Consider the following 17,393-nt stretch of genomic DNA (forward strand, 5'->3'; position numbering starts at 1 on the left):
CACAGGCCTGACCTGACCACCAGCCACGATGCCATTGCCCAATCTGTGCAGTACTTAGCACTGAAAATGGTGATTTATGAAATGTGGATGCATCACAGAAATTATGAGACAGTTTCTGGATGGAAAAAAATGATGAGACAGTTTCTTTGATTTCTTATGCCAGAACCCACCTTGTGCACTGCAAACTCTTTTCTTTCTCATTGAGAGGGAAAGCAAACAGGAAAATTGCTTTTTTTTCCCCATCTAGATGGGTCTTTGGATGTTGTGAACTACATCACGGTGTAATTTCCCTAACCCCACCTGCAGCAGGACGGGCCTGGGCAGAACCCCTCCCCAGTGCTGGGGATGGGGGATACCAGAGGAGCAGGGCTGGGGCTGGGTATGGGGGCAGGGGTGGAGGGACCAGCACCTGCTGCCTCTGCCAGCAGCACCTGCTCACGTGTGAGTCAACTGCACGGTGGGAGGCTCTTGAGAGAACATAAGAAGAAAAGCAGATATTTAAGAAATTAGTCACAAACATAATGGCTTAATCAAGAGCTTGTTGGAGGCAATTGGGTTCCATTTCACCAGAGCCTGCTCCAGCCACCTGGGCCAAGATGTGGGGATGAGGGGTCTTGTTCAACAGTGTGGCTGGTTCTTGACATTCCTGCATCTCTCCACACGTCATGCTGTGCCAGCACCGGGGAAAATCCCTCCTGACACATACCTGCTTGTACAGCGTGTCTGTGAGCCAGTCTAGGAAACTGATCCAGCTGGAAAGTAACACAGGGAAGGAGAAAAAAACCCACATTTTCCCCACAACTAACTCTGATCTCTGACATTGTTCTCACCAGACTGCAGTACCCTTCCAGAAGCATGGCCAAGAGGATGGAGCAAGTTGCTGTGAGGGAGGAGTGAGAAGGGATTTTTTGGCTGAAACTCAGCATGGCCAGAGCTAATGAGCTCAGAGAGGCAGGTTGTCACACCACCTGTACCAAGCTGATACCTGGGTCACCATGCTCATCCATGAGGGCATCACCTTGAGGCCTCCAAAGGCTCCAAAAGAGACAACACAGGGGTGACTGCCCTTCCCTTGCACTGCCTGATGCCCCTTTAGCTGCTGCTGTTTGCATAACAGCAGGTTATATTTGTATTTATAATGACAGCCTGGGTACCTTGACAAACCCAGGGAGCAGAGGGATGAGATGCTGAAAAGCATTTGATGTTCATACTATTCATATTTGGCAACTTCAGTGCAAAATGAACATTAAAGGTAAACCAAGTGCATGTTCTGAACAGGGAAGGAAGGATTACTGCATGAACAAAGAAAATTCAGAGGGAGCCATGTGAACATAAGAATTCAGAAGCTGAAAGGAGTTGTATTAATAGCTGTGTACTTCATTTCAAGTTCTGTCTGGAATATATTCTAGTAATAGATAGGAACAGAGGCACACTGCTATTAGTTAATTTAGTCAAAACATTTCTGCTGAGACATTTTTGCTATGAGAAGCTGGAAATTTTACTATTAAAAAGTGCTTCTATATTCTATAAGAGAAATTAGGTTTTCCTGAGGAAAGCCAAAATGCTTCACTGCAGCTAAAACTTCATTTTGTCAAAAAATATCTCAGTGGGAAAAGGGCAGGAAGAGATAAGGAGAAGATTTTCTTAGTCTGCTCTAGCCATTAACCACTTTGAGGCTTGATATCTTGATTTCATGACCTCTAATAAAAAGTTAAGCTACAGGACAAGTCCCTGCATGATGAAATTATTTTTTTCTGTCTCTACAAAATTCTTCAGAAGATGTTTGGCACCATGCAAGAAGTTCTGATAAGAGCTACTGTCAATAAATTCCCAGCTGCATTAGGATGTAAACATAAAAGACAAGTATTACCAAAAGAAAAATAAAATGAGAGTAACAATTTATGTTAAGAGCATTCAGAATAATAAAAAAAAGAAGTTGGTGTAAACAAAGCTAGAGGTTTGAATTAGATCTCTAGTTTGGTTAGTCCAGTTACTTTGATCTGGCTCAGGAACTGAAGGAGGAATCTGGCTTTTTCAGTGTACACCTAACATTTGATCGAAAATGTGCTATCAAATTTAAATTGTTACTTCTCATCTCTTGCCTGAATGCAAACCCTTTGCACAAAGAAGTAAGACTATGTGGCTACATTTTCCTTACAGTAAAACAAACGGGAACAAGGAGGGGATAAAAGCCACCAGCAAAACCCACTCCTTCTGTTTAAAATTATAGATGTAAGCAAAGAGCCCAGGGAGCAGCCCATATTAGGCAAAGTGCACTCTTTTCTTGTAAAAAGTTTGAAGAATTGAAGGTCTGCTCTCCCCACTTAGGACCGTCAGTGCGCTTGTGTACTGGGAATGAAAACAAGAGGAGATGTGAGGATACGGCAGCGAAAGGAGGGGCTGCCAGCTCCCAGCTGTGGGCACTGAGGGGAGGATGGGCTCATGAGACCCGCACAAAAGGAAATCATGAGGCCACCTGGGCTGCAGAATGATCCCTGTGGCCAAACTGGGGTCAGCATCACTGCTACACTTGCTCTGCCACCAAGGGGGACCTTGTGGCCAGGGCAAGCCCCATCCCAGGGGCTTGTGCAGCTTGCCCAGCTCTGTGCTGCTGGTGTCAGTGATGGGCCATGCTCAGACCCATGCCAGATGGTGCTTTGCTTGGCAGCACCATCAGACAGACCCAAGACAGAGCACTCTGCCTGTGATGACCAAATCAAAGCCTGTTTTAGCTCTGAGAGCCTCACTGAAGAGGACAGCACTGGGTAACCTAGTGAGGACACGGCGAGTAATCCAACCTGTCTGAAACACCATGTAATGCTACACCTGGGTCAGGATCCCAGGTATGGCTTCTGCCAGCTCTGCAGCTGGAAATGTGCCTTCTGGTATCTGGTCTCTATCAAGCTTCAGGGATCAGATTGGTTTATGAACCTGCTTATATTAAGAGCAAACAATTTATCATGTGGATTTTCCATGGAGTTGCCTCACTGTTCCTCTGGTTCCACAGCTACCTGCCCCTGAGAGCTCAAACCTCAACCCATGGCTTCTAGGAGTTGTGCAGCTTGGGGTGACTCTGTGGGTACCTCTCTCTCCTTCTTCCCTCAAGGCACAACTCAGACCTGGCATTTTAAACTTTACTTTTTAATTTTTCTGTCATGCAAGGTGCTTTTGATCACAAATATCACATAAAGAATTCTGGTGTATAATATGAGTGAGAAAGGTGCACTGTCTATGCTTTACACAATTTCCTTCTTTACCTGCCATGGCTTTTGGTTTGGTTACACCATGATCAATAAGGTGTGTTTTGTTCCAGATACACTCCACATACCATACCGTGTGTTTAAAATTGCTGCATCAACAAATCAAAGTAAACAACCTTCTCTCCCGTGTGAGATGATGAAAAACATAAATTATGTAGTCTTTAAACAAATGGTAAAGAGTTTCCTTATTAGGCTTCAGGGTCCTGTGTGTGTATATGCCCATTGTAAAATCCTTGTCATTCCTGGGTCTGTAGGTCTGTATAATGTTCCTCACAGGTTCAATTGAGTGGTCAGCATACCAGGCTTGGACTAGGGGATTTGACATTGACACACACACACATCCATGCACATACATATATATATATAAATATATATATATATATTAAAATGAAAAAGTTAAAATCTCCGCTGTTTCTTTTACAAAAAATCTTGATGGTGAAAGCTTGTCTTGATTTCAGGAGAATTTTTCCTTCGGTTTCTCTTCTGTAGAATTTTCTCAATTTTTTGGTTTGCATAGAATTATTTCTTAGAATTTTGCTTTACCAGGTAAAAAGGACAGATCATCCCTGGATGGGGACACAATGCTCTCCTTCCCATCCATGTGAGATCTAGTCCACCTCCATGTCCCTCAGACAATGGACCAGACACATCCTCACCCACTGCCCTTCCCAGCCTGCCACCTTCTCCTGGCCACAGCCACCAAAGCACCTGGAAACCAGGAAGGACCTTGGCTGAAAACTGAGAAAGGACACTGAAAACACAGACTAAAATTGAATCAGCAGCTTTTCTCAGTCTCACCATGGCCAGCTGGGCTGTGGCAGACATCTGGGTGAGATTTCCAGGGACAGTGGATGGGAAGAGCCCTGAGGTGCTGTGTTCACCGCCCCAGCCTGGCCATGGCTGTGACCATCACCTACCTGAGAACACCTGCAGGTTACAGCACCACCCATTCCCTTCATAAATAATTTTGCTTAAACAAATAGCACCAAGTTCATTTTACTTGTTATGGGAATTATCTTGAATAAGGCAAATACTGAGGTTATCACAGAGATATGTCTTATCTAAGGCAAATGGCAATTTTTAGGGGGGTCATCACTGTTGACTTATTAAACATGTTCCTGATGGGATGTCTGGCATGTACTTATCCATAGAAATGCTTCACTTTTTCTGAGTAGCCTTTGAGAACAAAAGCATGTCCTGGTCTCTTGCCCAACTTCTATTTCCCATGCAATTACCTGTTATCTCAAAGCAAATTTGCAACAGAGGAGGAGCACCAACAAGAGCTTTCCAAACTGAGGTGTTGGGCAGCTGGGCCTTCAAGTGTTACAGCAACACAAAGAAGAAATCTGTGTACCCAAATGGACTCGATATCTCACCATCCTGGCCATTCTTCATCTCCTTTCTACAGAAGCTTTCAGCCCACCATTCTGCTGTCTCATTTGAGATGGAACTGACATTAGAGATAGAAAATCTTTCAAGTTATTTTAACTGAGTCAATGAACAGCCATCCCAGGATCAAACCAATGAATTGCAATCTGAGGATGGTCTTTGTCTTTCCCTCTTACTTCTCCTGGACTGTTCATATCTTTGAAACTATAAATAGGACTGGAAAACCAAGTACTGCACAGGTAAATCAGCAGCTTTAAGGATGTCTTTAACTACATCAACACCTCAGTTTTCGTGAGTCATTCAGACTTTTCAGTAGCTGAGCAGGTTGCCAGCATTGAGGAGCCCACCTGCACCTCCCTGAGAGACTTGGTGACATTACCTCTTTAGGAAAGCTGAAAAAAATGAGAAACTAGGACATTAAGGTCAACTTTGCTACTTTCCAGTTGCTAAGAGTGCTCAGCCTGAGATTTTTCTGAATGTTCCATGTTTCATAGCACCAAGCAGACTTTGTGGTTTGAACACAAAGACTTTGCACTGCCTCTGAGCATTCAGACATCAGAATATCTGAAGTATTAATGCAGAGCTTGTGCCCTTACATCCCTGCTGAAGCACAGCCAAATCAGTGGATATCTCCCACCTCTCCCCTCCCTTCCCACCTGAGGTGCACCTGTACATGCCTGTTCAGCAGACCCACAAAGGGACAGGAGAGACAAGAGAACAAGAAGAAAATGATCATTCCTGTCCAAGGACTTCACCTTGGTTCCTCATGTGGAAGGCACTCAGGTGCTATAAAGTGTGGTGGCATGTGTCACAGTAAAATAAATTAGTGTCTCATACTGTGCACAGTAAAAATAGAGGAATACATCAAAAAAGTGCATGTGAATAGTTTGCCACAGCTTGTGCAGCTTGCATGAGGGAGGTGCAGGGAAGAGATGATTTCTCCAGCCTGGTGTAGGAACACCCTCCTCAGACCATCTGTTCTCCCTCATCTAACCCACCACCTGCTTTCTTCAGCAGTCACTGAAAGAGCCCCCCAGAGCCCTGTGTGCTCCCAGTGAGCCCCCGGCCCCTCCTGGAGTGCAAAGACTGAGAGCTGGAGGGAAATGGCACACAGAACACGAAGAGTGCCTCACCTCCTCTTACAGCTGGATTCACCTTCTGCCCAGGAGCAAAACAGAAGGAAGTCACCTCTGTCACTGGCACAGAGCAGGGTTTGCCCCTTGCCAAGCTCCCTGTTTGGCTGACCAGGCTGTGGGAGAAACCAGGGAGTGCTTGATACATGGACACCAAGTTGTTCACCATGCCATAGGAGTGCTGGCCATGTGGGAGACATCCCAGCTGCTGAATACAGCCTTGGCCAGATGGAACAGGGCTTGATGAAAACAAGTCTTTGAGTTTAGTTAAGGAGATTGTTTTCAATTAAAAGTGTGTTTTCTGAGGTGATGAGTAATTTGAAGGTGATTATTGTTTTGATGTCTCAGCACATACTGCAGTTGACTTCTTTAACTCTGCTCTTGAAGCACATCAAGGTAAGACTATCTGTAATTTCTTCCCTGATTTTGGCACTATGAGTCTTTCCTGGTGCCACATTATTTTTATCTGATTACTCCTAATCAGATGTTCCTCCCCATGGCAGGGGGAGTGGAATGGGATGAACTTTGAGGTCCCTTCCAACTCAAAGTGTTCTGTTATTCTATGATTCTAATTTTACCTGTCCCCCTGGAGTATCAGCCCTCACATCCTCACCCTTGGCTTTGAAGCAGAAAGGTTAATTATCTGGAAAAGTAAGAAAAACTTACTTACTGTGTAAAAACAAAGAAACAAAGCAGCTCATGCAAGGAAAGCTGGAGATAAGCATTTAAAAATCCTAAATACCTGACATTTTACCTGAGTTGAGATTTTTCTGCCTCAGCTAATTCAATGCAGTTTAACATAACATTAGGGACCTGACTCCTGTTCCATTTGTCTCACTGAAATTAAAAAAAAAAAAGAATAAATCCATTCTATTCCAAGGAACAAAACCATTTTCAAAGGGCTGGAGGTCACCAGTAGGCGTATCAAATCCAGGCAAATTTACATGGTGTAGGAGTCCCCAGCTTTTGAGCCACAGTGTAGCTATTAAGTGAAGGATCAGGGGCTCATTATATTAATCTGGCACTCAGTACAAGGCAGCAGGTGACTGGGGAGCACGTTTCAAGCAATCACTGTGAGTCAGATTTAACTCAGCTTTCTTCAAGGTCTGCTCACCATTATCTCCCACAGAGACCTTTTCAGGCATCAGGGTCAGGGGAACATGCACAAACCACTCCTTCCCCATAGATGGAGGGATGGAGAGTGAGATGGAGCAGGAGGTTGATGCCTGCATGCCCACATCCAGGGCCAGGCTGGGCTCTGCAGGAGGCAGCCCCTCCATGGACCAATCTCGGGGTCTCTCACTGGTCAGAGTGACCCCAAGAAAGGTTAGAAAGTCTCTTTTCCCAGCCCAGTGCTCGAAGAAGGAGTCAGAGCTCTTCACTTCTCTGTCTCAAGGTTGTTTGTTGTTCCTTATCTATAAAATATTTGCTCCTGTCCATCTGAGGTCTGTTCAGCTAGACAGTCCAGGGCACTTTGCCTGCCCCTGGGGTGGTGTTGCATCTTTATACTAAAAACTACGTGTACAATGTTTACAATTACTTCCCAATACTGATCACCTATGTTAGACCATGAGCTGCTACTCTAAACCAATCTAAAAGTGCCAACATCACAGCAGAAGATGGAGGCTAAGAAGAAGAAGAAGGAGAAAGGCTGGATATGCCCAGTTCCCTCCATCTTGCCCTCCTGAACCCCCATTCTAAAAACCCCCAAAGTCTACTTTTTCACCTTGTGATAAATTCACTATCATTCTACTTAATTTGTCATGGCTTGCTGATCTTCATCTAAGGTTGGTAACTCGCTCCACGGGTCATAATCAAACCCACAGGGGCATCTTGGGCTCTGTGCCAGGGTCTCTGAGCTCCCTGGCAGGGTCTGGGCTGCTCAGGACAGCCAGAGGGATGTCCTGGGTTCCAACAGACCAGCAGGGCTTCAAAGCCCCATTTCAGCATCTCCTACCCAGGGTGGGAACTGCTGCCTATCCCTGTCCTCCCAGGACTGCTCATGCTGGAACAGCACCAAGAAGTAGATGCTGTTTACATCTCCATTTCCTCACTCTAAATCTCAGGAGGGTTATGGGGTATATTTTGCTTTCATGTGCTGTGTTCCTGAGGTGCATCCTACATTTCCTGCGCTTGCTTTTGCCTGTGCATGCACTGGCTGTGTGGATACTGCCTTAGCTTTATCCCAGCTAAGCTTTTTTATCTGGACTCCACTGTTTATTGCCTAATACATCCCAATATAGTCACTTGGATGATGAACACAAGGAAGAAAAAAAGTGGAAGGGCGCTTAAAGTAGATTTAAAGACTTATTACAGTAACCAGCAGTTTGTGCCAGATACTATATAGCCAAAGCACTGAAAAGGATTTCAATACCTACCATAACCCAGAGATTTCAGGCTGATTTTTCTGATATTTCTCTATTCACCATTATTATCTCAAAATTGTGCTTTTGAGCATATAGGCCTGTACTAGTTCTTTTTTTGCATATGGGTTTAAAGACAGACCCCCAGCACAAGTGCACAGTTCTCCCATGGAGATGTGAATTTGCAGGTCTGTGCTTCCATCAGGTCCCTGGCAGTGCTGGAGGCTGGGGGAAATGCTCTCCTGAATGCTGAGGGAGGAGGAGCAGCACCCATGACCCAGCAGTCTGCCGCACAGAAGAGATGCTAATGGCATTTCTTATCTCTTGGCAAAAGCTGCTGCTGATTGTAATTTCCATTTCCATCCATTCCCACCTCCTATTAAGCCATTTTGTCTCCTGCAGCAAAGCAGAATAACTTATTTGTGATGCTGAAACACAGTCACCTCAGTGGCCAGCAAGCAAGCCCTGCAGTGCAAATTATTTAGAAAGTTATTGCCATTATTTTGAGATGTTCTGGTATTTTCTTTGCTTCTTCCTCATTCATCCTTCTTCATCCCTCTGTTTTTTGCCACCAAGACTGCTGTCATAATTTCTATTTTCCACCACAGGCAGAGGCATCTATGATGACCAGCTCTATCTTGTGTGTGGCTCAGCCTGAGCTAACACCTGCACAGCTTTTGGAGCAGGATCTGCTCCATCAGGTCACAGTGCTTCCTCCACAGTCATGGGAGGACTTGGAAATAGTGTAACTATTGCTGTGTCAAGTGTTCAGATCTGGGAACAGGGCTGACAGTCCCAAATGAGGCAGAGTACCTCTCCAAAGTGCTTTCTGAACCATCCCAGCTTGCAGACCCTGCCTTCCCAGGAGGTCTCCAGAGGAAAGCCAGGGGTTTGCATTGCTTATGCTGCAGAGCCATGTCAGTGTTGTTTGGTGGTGAAGTCAGGTGTGCCAACTCAATGGATGTATGGAATGGTGAGAGCTTTATGGAGAAGCCTTTGGGGTGATGATGACTCCTTATGGTCACACTCATGTCACTTCTCCAGTCCAACTGTGAATCTCGGCATGTACCATGTTTTATCTCCCACAAGGTGTGTGCAAAAGACAGCTCTCCTGATGCAGCAGCATTGCTCCTTGCTCTCTTTTGCTGGGACAGAAGGCTGGCAGGTGGGGATGGCTGCAGAACCAGCCTTGGAGCCCCTCAGAGGGCACTGGAGTTCTGATGTCTGTTCCTTCAGCCTGCAGTGAAGGCAGAGCCTGTTCGCAAATCTGGATCTCAGCAAGGCTCAAAAAGTCACAAGTAAAGACATCCTGTGGTTTAAATAGGGCATGTCTGACTTAAATGTTCTCTCAGAAAGGAGTTTAGCTTTCCATCCTTCCTCCATGAGCCAGAAGGCAAGGATCAGTCCCTCAGTCCCATCCATCTTCCCTCTATTGTGCAGCCCCCTCTGAAAGATCATCAGACCCTCAGGGATGTTTATTTACACTGGTGATGGGCACATCTTGAACTCCTCACAAAAATAAATTTGCTGTGAGTATTATAAGTTAGTTGGGGATTTATTTTCTTTGCAGCCCAAAGCTCCACCTCTCTGGTGTCTGTGTTGGTTTGAACATGACTGGAAGGCCTAATGTCAAACCTGGGCTTTGAAAGGATCCCACAAAGCATTTGCTTCCTTCAGACCCCGAATGTGATGGCGAGTGCCCAACAAGTGAGTCAGTGAGGTTCTGTGAATCTGTTTATCAGACAGCAACAATCATTTGTGGAAATGGCTTTGGTAGCAACAGAAGAGTCTATTTGATGGTAGCACTGACTAATGTAAATGAGGATTAATTAATGTTTTCCTGCAGTGATGTTGGCACTGATAGTGCCTTATTCATGTAATTTAATTTCTATTGACAGGCTGCTAATGGAAATGGATAGCAATGGTTGTCTCTTCCATCAGGCACGCTCTGCCACAAAAATAATTCTCCAAACTGGCAGTTGGACTCATTCATTGCTGAAAACGCGAGGCAGTAAAAGAGGATGAGTCAGGAATGGGAAACAAAGCAACTTATTGTCTCGTTCACAGCAGTTGACTCCCAGGTGTTTGAACCCAGATAAATTTGGGGGTTCAGGTCTGGTTTGGGCTTAGCTGTCTGTGAAGCCCAGCTTCAGTTTAGCCCCAAAACATGGACATGCAGCTTCACAGTGGGAAGGAGCATATTCCAAGTGGGCAGGTGGATGTGCCCACAGTCCCACAGCTCAGGGCACAGGAGGGGAGAGGCTCAGCTCCCTATGTCTGGCAGCCCAGCACAGGGGCAGGGAGGAAGGGTCTAGCAGGATTAATGTGCCCCAGGTTGGGTCGTTCCCTCCCCGTGGAGGAACCCAAAGCAGTCTCTGCTGTGAACAGGGCCCCAGGAAAGCCACTGGTGTTATTCTAATACAATAACCAGAAACAACTGCTGGTGTTTGGGGATGATTTGAGCTCAGCAAGGACTCAGGTTGAGAGACCTCTGTGGATTGAGAAAAACAGTCTTCTGGTTTCCTTCCAGTGTTCAGCTCCACAATGTCCTCAATTGCTCCCCTCAATGTTTGGAAGTGCAGTTGAAGAATTGCTGCTCATCAGAAATCATAGACATTGGAAAGCAGAAATAAATACTCCAGTGGAAAAATATCTTTCCTCTTAGCTAAGTAATGTACAAAATCTAATTGTCCTGGGTTAAATCATGACACATAATTTTTTTTAAGTTTAATTTAATAATTTTGCATATTGCTTATTTGTTGAGCAAAGATATAACTTCCAAGTCTCCTTTGCCCATGGGATGAATTTCTAAGGGACTGCAATTTTCCCCTGTATTGAGGAAGCTCCACACAAGGATGACTAAAAGGTCTCCTGGGAAACTGGGAAATTACCATTTCATCAGAACCTGACACATGCCATCACCCCTCTCCTTGCAGATCTGAATGGCAGGGAACCATCTTTTAACACCTCTGCATCTTCAAGCCCCACCAAATGTCTGACACTGAAGAAATTTTAGCTGTTGAAGGTCTTCCTATGATCACCCTGAAATATTCATGACCACATTTTTGTCGTACTCTTGCTTATATCACAGTCACTAGAAAAATACTTTGAAATGTGCAACGTGCCTGCTCATAATAAGTGGTAGGGCTGGAACAAGAGCAGCACAGAGCAGCCTGCCGTGAGCAGCCTGGACACAGCAGCACCTCTGTGAGGTGAAGAGCCCCATGGCCAGCAGCTGCCCTACAATTCTGCCTGTCCCCACATGCAAGGGCCTGCAGCTCTCCCTCTGATCTGATCACCCATTCACCTGCTCCCCATTAGCATTTGCTTAATCCTCATGCCTTCCCTGCACTCCATCCTTGTCCCTTCAAAGCAGAGCCATAACCTCTCCCCTCTGGGCATGCTGCTGCTGCTCTCCCCATTCGCTGTCCAAACTGGTGATTTTAGTTTGGTGCTTCTGCTGTGGTCTCATTGCAGAGGGAGTGAGGAGAGTCTGGCACCCTGGAAAATGAGATCTATGCCAGCTAAAGTCGAGCATCCAGGGAATACTGAAGCTGTGAGGGGCTGTGATGCCCAAGTGACTCACAGTGGTACCCTCTACATCAAAGTCTGGGTCTGGATGAGATCAGCAGGGCTCAGAGCTGTGTCCTGGGTGGTGGCAGCAAGGCTGTGGTGGTTCAGCCTGCACAATCCTTCCCAATGCCCTGGTAGCTGAACCCATTGCTGCAGTGTCATTTATTCCCCACTGCCTTCTGGGCTCTCTCCTTGCTGCTTTGGACAGGGAGGAGGCAGCTGTGGGAGTCAGACTCTCTGGCTGCCACCCTGGCACACTCAGATGTGGAGCCAAACTCACTGAGGGTCCCCAGGAGACCATCCACAGATGGGGAACACAGTGGTGTTCCCCATCCCTTCTCCCACTGATGCCAAAACAAAAATAACTGTGCCAGGAGGTGGGAAGAGGAAACAACTCCCCAGCCCCATGCTCCAGGCACCCCTAAGGAAAACCCTCTGCATTTGGAATTGAACAGATGTGGAAAGATTTGGGGGAACAGGAACAAAAGCACAGGGCTTTCTTCTGCCTGCCATTAAGGAAGGCCAGGGATGTATGGAAGTATAGTGACCCTCATTAGACAAACTCACATGGTTAGAGGAAACAGGCAAGTTTAGAGCTCTAAAATCCCTTCTTTGGGTTTGGAAAGAAGGAGCAGTGCCAGTCTAGGTATATCTGAGCAAAACTTATGGAGTTTAATTTTGTTAATTACTCAGGGTAAGTGAAAAGAAGGGTTAGCACCTGCAGAGAAGGGAGGACTGTTTACAAGGTGATAAGGTTAGGGGGAAAAAAAGGCAAAAATTACCGCCTAAGGAAGGGAGAAAGGTTAGTTCAAGGTATGACCTGAGGAAAACTGTTAATAACAGCATGCAGAGTCCTCAGCCTTTTGCAGGCAGCAGAGCTGTGGGGGCTGGCTCCCAGGCTCACCTTTGTCTCAAAGGTATTTCTCCCCTTTGCCCTCCCTTCCTACAAGCCCCTGCCTGCACAAAGTTCTGAGCGTGCCAGCTGTGACCGGACACCTCTTGTGCTCCCTAAGGGGCAGAGGGGATGGTGTTGGGACCTGTCCCTCTTCTGACATGCTCTAATTAGGTGACTGCAGAAAGGGACTTCAGTCCACCTCCTGCCCCCTCCCCGCCTGGGGCAGAGACCCAAGCAGCAGTCCTGGCCCCTTTTAGAGGGAATGCCAAATGAGGAATGGCCACTAGGACTTCTCTCTCCTCTCCCAGCATCTTACAGCCATGCACTGCAGCTGCTGCCTGGAGTGGGGTCCTCACTGCCAGTCACATCCCAGACCTCAGTGGTGCTCTGGCAGCAGGCAGGGGCAAGCAGCAATTCTATCCAGACTGGAGCCATGCAGGGGGTGTGGAAGAGTGGCCAATGCATTCATGTTCTGGACAGAAACTTCAGCTGTGTGCCATGGGATGCTGGATGCTTAGTGTGCAATGCTCCCAGTCCATGCTCTGGCCATGCCTGCATGTGCTCCTTTTCTCTGGATTTGGCTGTGCTGAGAACTCATTAGTTGATTTTGCAAGAGTGCCTAGAGGTTTTGTGACAGGGAGACACCACAGTTTGGAGATCTTGTGCTGAGGCTGAGCATCAGCCTGCTCCTGCCTGAGCAGTGGTGGGTGCCCAGCAGCACTCCTGTGAAGGTGCTGAAAGCCATCACCCCAACAGAGACTGCCATGGAGGCTGGGCAGCTTTGTGTTGGGAGAAGAGGTTCAGCTGTGGTGCTTCCTTTTATTTGTATCACCAGTATTCCTTGCTGAAGAGCTGACAGCAGCTCTGCAGCAGGTGATGCCCCACTGGAAGCACAGGGTTGCCCAGAGGCTGGCAGATGCCACACTGCTGGAATTGAAATGGCTGCACAGACAATGGGATTTGTTTTCTGAAAGTCACTTTTGCACTCTTAGGTGGTTCTACATTTTGGGCATTGACAACCAGCTTAAAAACCACTCCCACACATTTGATCCCTGAGAGGCTGGGCACTGAGCCTCTATCTGCAAGCTCCAGGATTTTCTGCTGGTGTACCAATAATTTATCCCCCTGTGCATTTGCTGCTTGGTAACTCCATGTACTGACCCCTGTGAATGATTATTTAGCTCATCTGTCAAGGGGATGTGACTCAGGGCTCACTTTTTGCTGGATCCATGGAGAGCACGTAGCAGTGTCTGACAAGCACGCTTGCTGATCTTCTGATAATAATACCGTGTCACCCTGCATCTTCAACACTCCCATCCCACACAGGCTTGCCATATCTGTTTCACTCACAGAACACAGTAATTATGTGTGCCACACGTGAAGTTACAGCATTGTTCAGCTGGCAGTGTTTCAGCTCTGGTTGTAGTCGACTCTCGCTGCCCAAGAGGTAAACAAACAGCCTATTTAATGAGTACCAAATTCTGTCAATGCTGGTAGTTGCTATGGTGAGAATTCCCAGTGCGACGCTGCAGCCCTTGGTCACTCCAGGCAGAACAACGTGGGCGTTTCGGATCACAACACTCTGTTTACCAAGGTAGGTCTGAAATGCACAGAAGGGCAGGGGCGGAGGCTGCTGGAGCAGGGAGCCTGCTAAGGAAACTGCCAGAAACAAACACTCATGGATGCGAAGATTTAGGAATTATCAGAAAACCAGCTTAGGTCAGCAGCACCGGATTCAGTGCTGGCTCAGAGCTGCTCAGTTGCCGTTGCATTGGTATTTTTCAGGGCAACCCGGAGCATGCAGGGATCCAGAACACAAAATCCCTGGCCACAGCAGTCAGCAAAGGCACCAGCCAGCAGCTGCAGATGGAGAAATATCTGTGCTTTCAGCCCTCAGGGAAGGCTGTGCAGAAGAGATGAGAAGGCTGATAGCACTTTGCTTGATCTGCCTGCTGCATCCTCGCTGCTCCAGGAAGATTGCAGGCTCTGGGGCTGTCAAGCCGTCAACTTTCACTTGGTTTGACAACAAACTCACTTCACATACATGGTTACACTTAAAGAAAATAAGAGGAAGAAAAAAAGAAAGCTGTTGGAGCAAGCAATGCCCACAGATGCTTCCTAGAAGTAGAACGTTATTTTGTGATCTGGCACCAACATTTTAGCAGCCTATAAAAGGTAAAGTTGGTACTACAGCCAGCCATTTGTACTGTACAAATAAGAGCTGTGAATATATTCTGGAAGTAATGTCAAAGAGGACCAGATGGGAAATGAGCAGCATTCATTCTAATTTAACAAAGACAGCTAACCCAGAATATGCATTACCATGTAGCATTTTTCATCTGCCTCCATTCAGAACAGATTCTCAGTAACATTTCCAAGGAATGGAAATTGAAGGAATACTGACTCCTTGGTGAATTACTGCTCTCTCATATTCGGAGAAGTTTGGCATCCAAAGTTAGGTGTAATATGTTTTCCCTGGAAATGTATACAAAGACACAATACACCCACAACCCCCTGCATTCAGGCGTGCAGCCAGCCCTCTGTTTTGGTCCATGCCGGATGGATCCAGGGTTTCAGAGGCCTTGGGCACACTGGTGGCCTGCAGAGAGAGGTGTCACAGGGCAGGGCAGTGAGGGGAGGCTGTGCCAGGTGTGCAGAGGGTCTGGTGCCACAGCTGAAGGGTCTCTCTCCAGCCCCAGGTCATTTTGTACATTTCAGTGACAGCAGGTCTGACTCCTTGTTTCTTTGCATAAGGCCAACATGGTTTGTGGGTGACATATGCTTTAGACACATGCTTTGAGGGTTGAACCCAAATTCGAAGGCTAACGAATCCTAGATGTAGACTTAAAAAGTGCAAGCTCATTTTTGACTCTTCCAGGATGCATTGAGTAGGGTGAGCCTGTTTGAGGGGAGGGATCCCAGGGTACAATATGCTGAAGCATTCCTTCATGTGTTTAGGAGAAACTCTGATCCTATTTTTAAACAAAGCACTATTTCCATTCCCTCTTTTTTTCTTCCTTAAATATTTAGAAGGGATTAACCACAGAAAACAAGCCACATCCTGAACTTCTTTTTTCCAGCATAAATTCAATCTTTTTATTCAAAATTGTTCATTACTGGAACCTCTCTCAAATTCCAAGTTCATTTGTGTAACATTTCTCTTTTTGAAGTCCAGAACTGCCACAGTTTCCTCAAGCCCCCCATCCTGACACATCACAAAGCCAAAGTTTTATGCCCTTCCACTCAGTGGAGCTCTGCATTTAAAACATGCCATTAATTTAGAATGAACAAACAGGTATCAGCTCTGTTCCACAGCACTCTTCCCTTGCCAGGGAGAAATGCATAGACACAACCCATGCTGGCTCCTGGAGCTTTCTGCTGCTCAGCAGTGTTTTCTCAATGTTTCTGGCATCCCTTGGGTCACATTCTGCCCTGTGAGCAGCCTGTTCTGATCTAATCCTGGGGAGCCCTGCTGCAGAGCCTTTCTTTTAATAAAAGCAAACAGAATGAAAGCCTGAAAACCAGTTGAGGTCAGACCAGATCCTGACCACCAAGTTCCTGTCTGACCTTGAAAACCTGATAAAAATGCACAGCTCTGGCTGCAAGTTGACACTGTACACAAAATGCTTTTTGTATGGCTGCAGTGCCTGGTTTAATGCATCCCTTCAGTCCCTCAGCTTTCTTTATGCACAATCCCATTTTCGAGAGCCTACATGTAACTCCTTGCCTGTGATCTGTATCTGCACAAATCCTCTTCCTAGCTCTCTCAGTAATACTCACAGTTTGCCCATTTGGTTTGCAAAGAAGCCCCTTTCAGAAGCAGAATAGGATCTCCAGCTTCCCAGGCCAAGGTTTGGCCCTCAATCCCAGGGACAGTTGTGCTGCTTTGCTTGCTAGCAGACCCTGTGCACCACAGACAGCCCAAAAAACCCAGCAGCAGCAGTGCCTGGCTAAGGTGTGCAGCCAGCACCACATCATCCCCACAGAATCACCCCAATCTCTGCTCCTGCAGCTCTGGGGTGCTGTCCATGCAGCCCCTGGTATGGGGTCACTGCACTGCCACGTGCGTGCTGTGCATTTTGCTGGGAACAACACAGCAGAGGCTGCTGGAAGTGGTGGCAGCCTGTTTCTCTCCCTGCTTCATCACTGTTTGTGTGCTGAGCAGCTGCAAACCTGGTTATGGGTGAGGGAAGCGCGGCACAGGCTTTGAGACTCACTTGTTCATGGCTCTGAGAGTTTTATACAGCAGCTCTGAACAATATGAGACTGCTGCTGTGTGAGTATTCCAGGGATTGTCACCACCAGGAGCAAATATTACTGGAAACAAAATCTTAACCTGTAATTACGTGTAGTTCAGTGCACCAAATCCTCTACAACTCACAACCTTTCTTTCCAATGCTTCCAGCCTCTGCAAAGCTAAGGTGCAGGTTGTCCCCTGTTCATTAGGGCTGGAGTAATGACTTACAAGGGCTCCTGAAATCCCTGGTTAGGCCAAGGGAAGCGGAATGAATTTTACAGGCAAGAAAGACTAATAATCTTTCTCCCTTCCTCTAAAATCCTCCCTCCTCTCCTCCTCTCCCGGAACAAACACACTTTTTAAAAGGCTTTTAAATAATCTCGTGTTCCTTAACAAAATTACAGCAGCAGTTTCCTCCTTTAATAGCACTCTTCTTCTTAGTAATCTTGTTTTAGCTGCAGTTTTTGATGGAGAGTGCTAGTAGATGAATCATCTCTCACCCCTCTTGGTTATTTTGCCTGGCTTCAGGAGGAAGGAATTCTG

The sequence above is a fragment of the Zonotrichia leucophrys genome, chromosome 5 (assembly GCF_028769735.1).
Source record: "Zonotrichia leucophrys gambelii isolate GWCS_2022_RI chromosome 5, RI_Zleu_2.0, whole genome shotgun sequence".
NCBI classification, from domain to species: Eukaryota; Metazoa; Chordata; class Aves; order Passeriformes; family Passerellidae; genus Zonotrichia; species Zonotrichia leucophrys.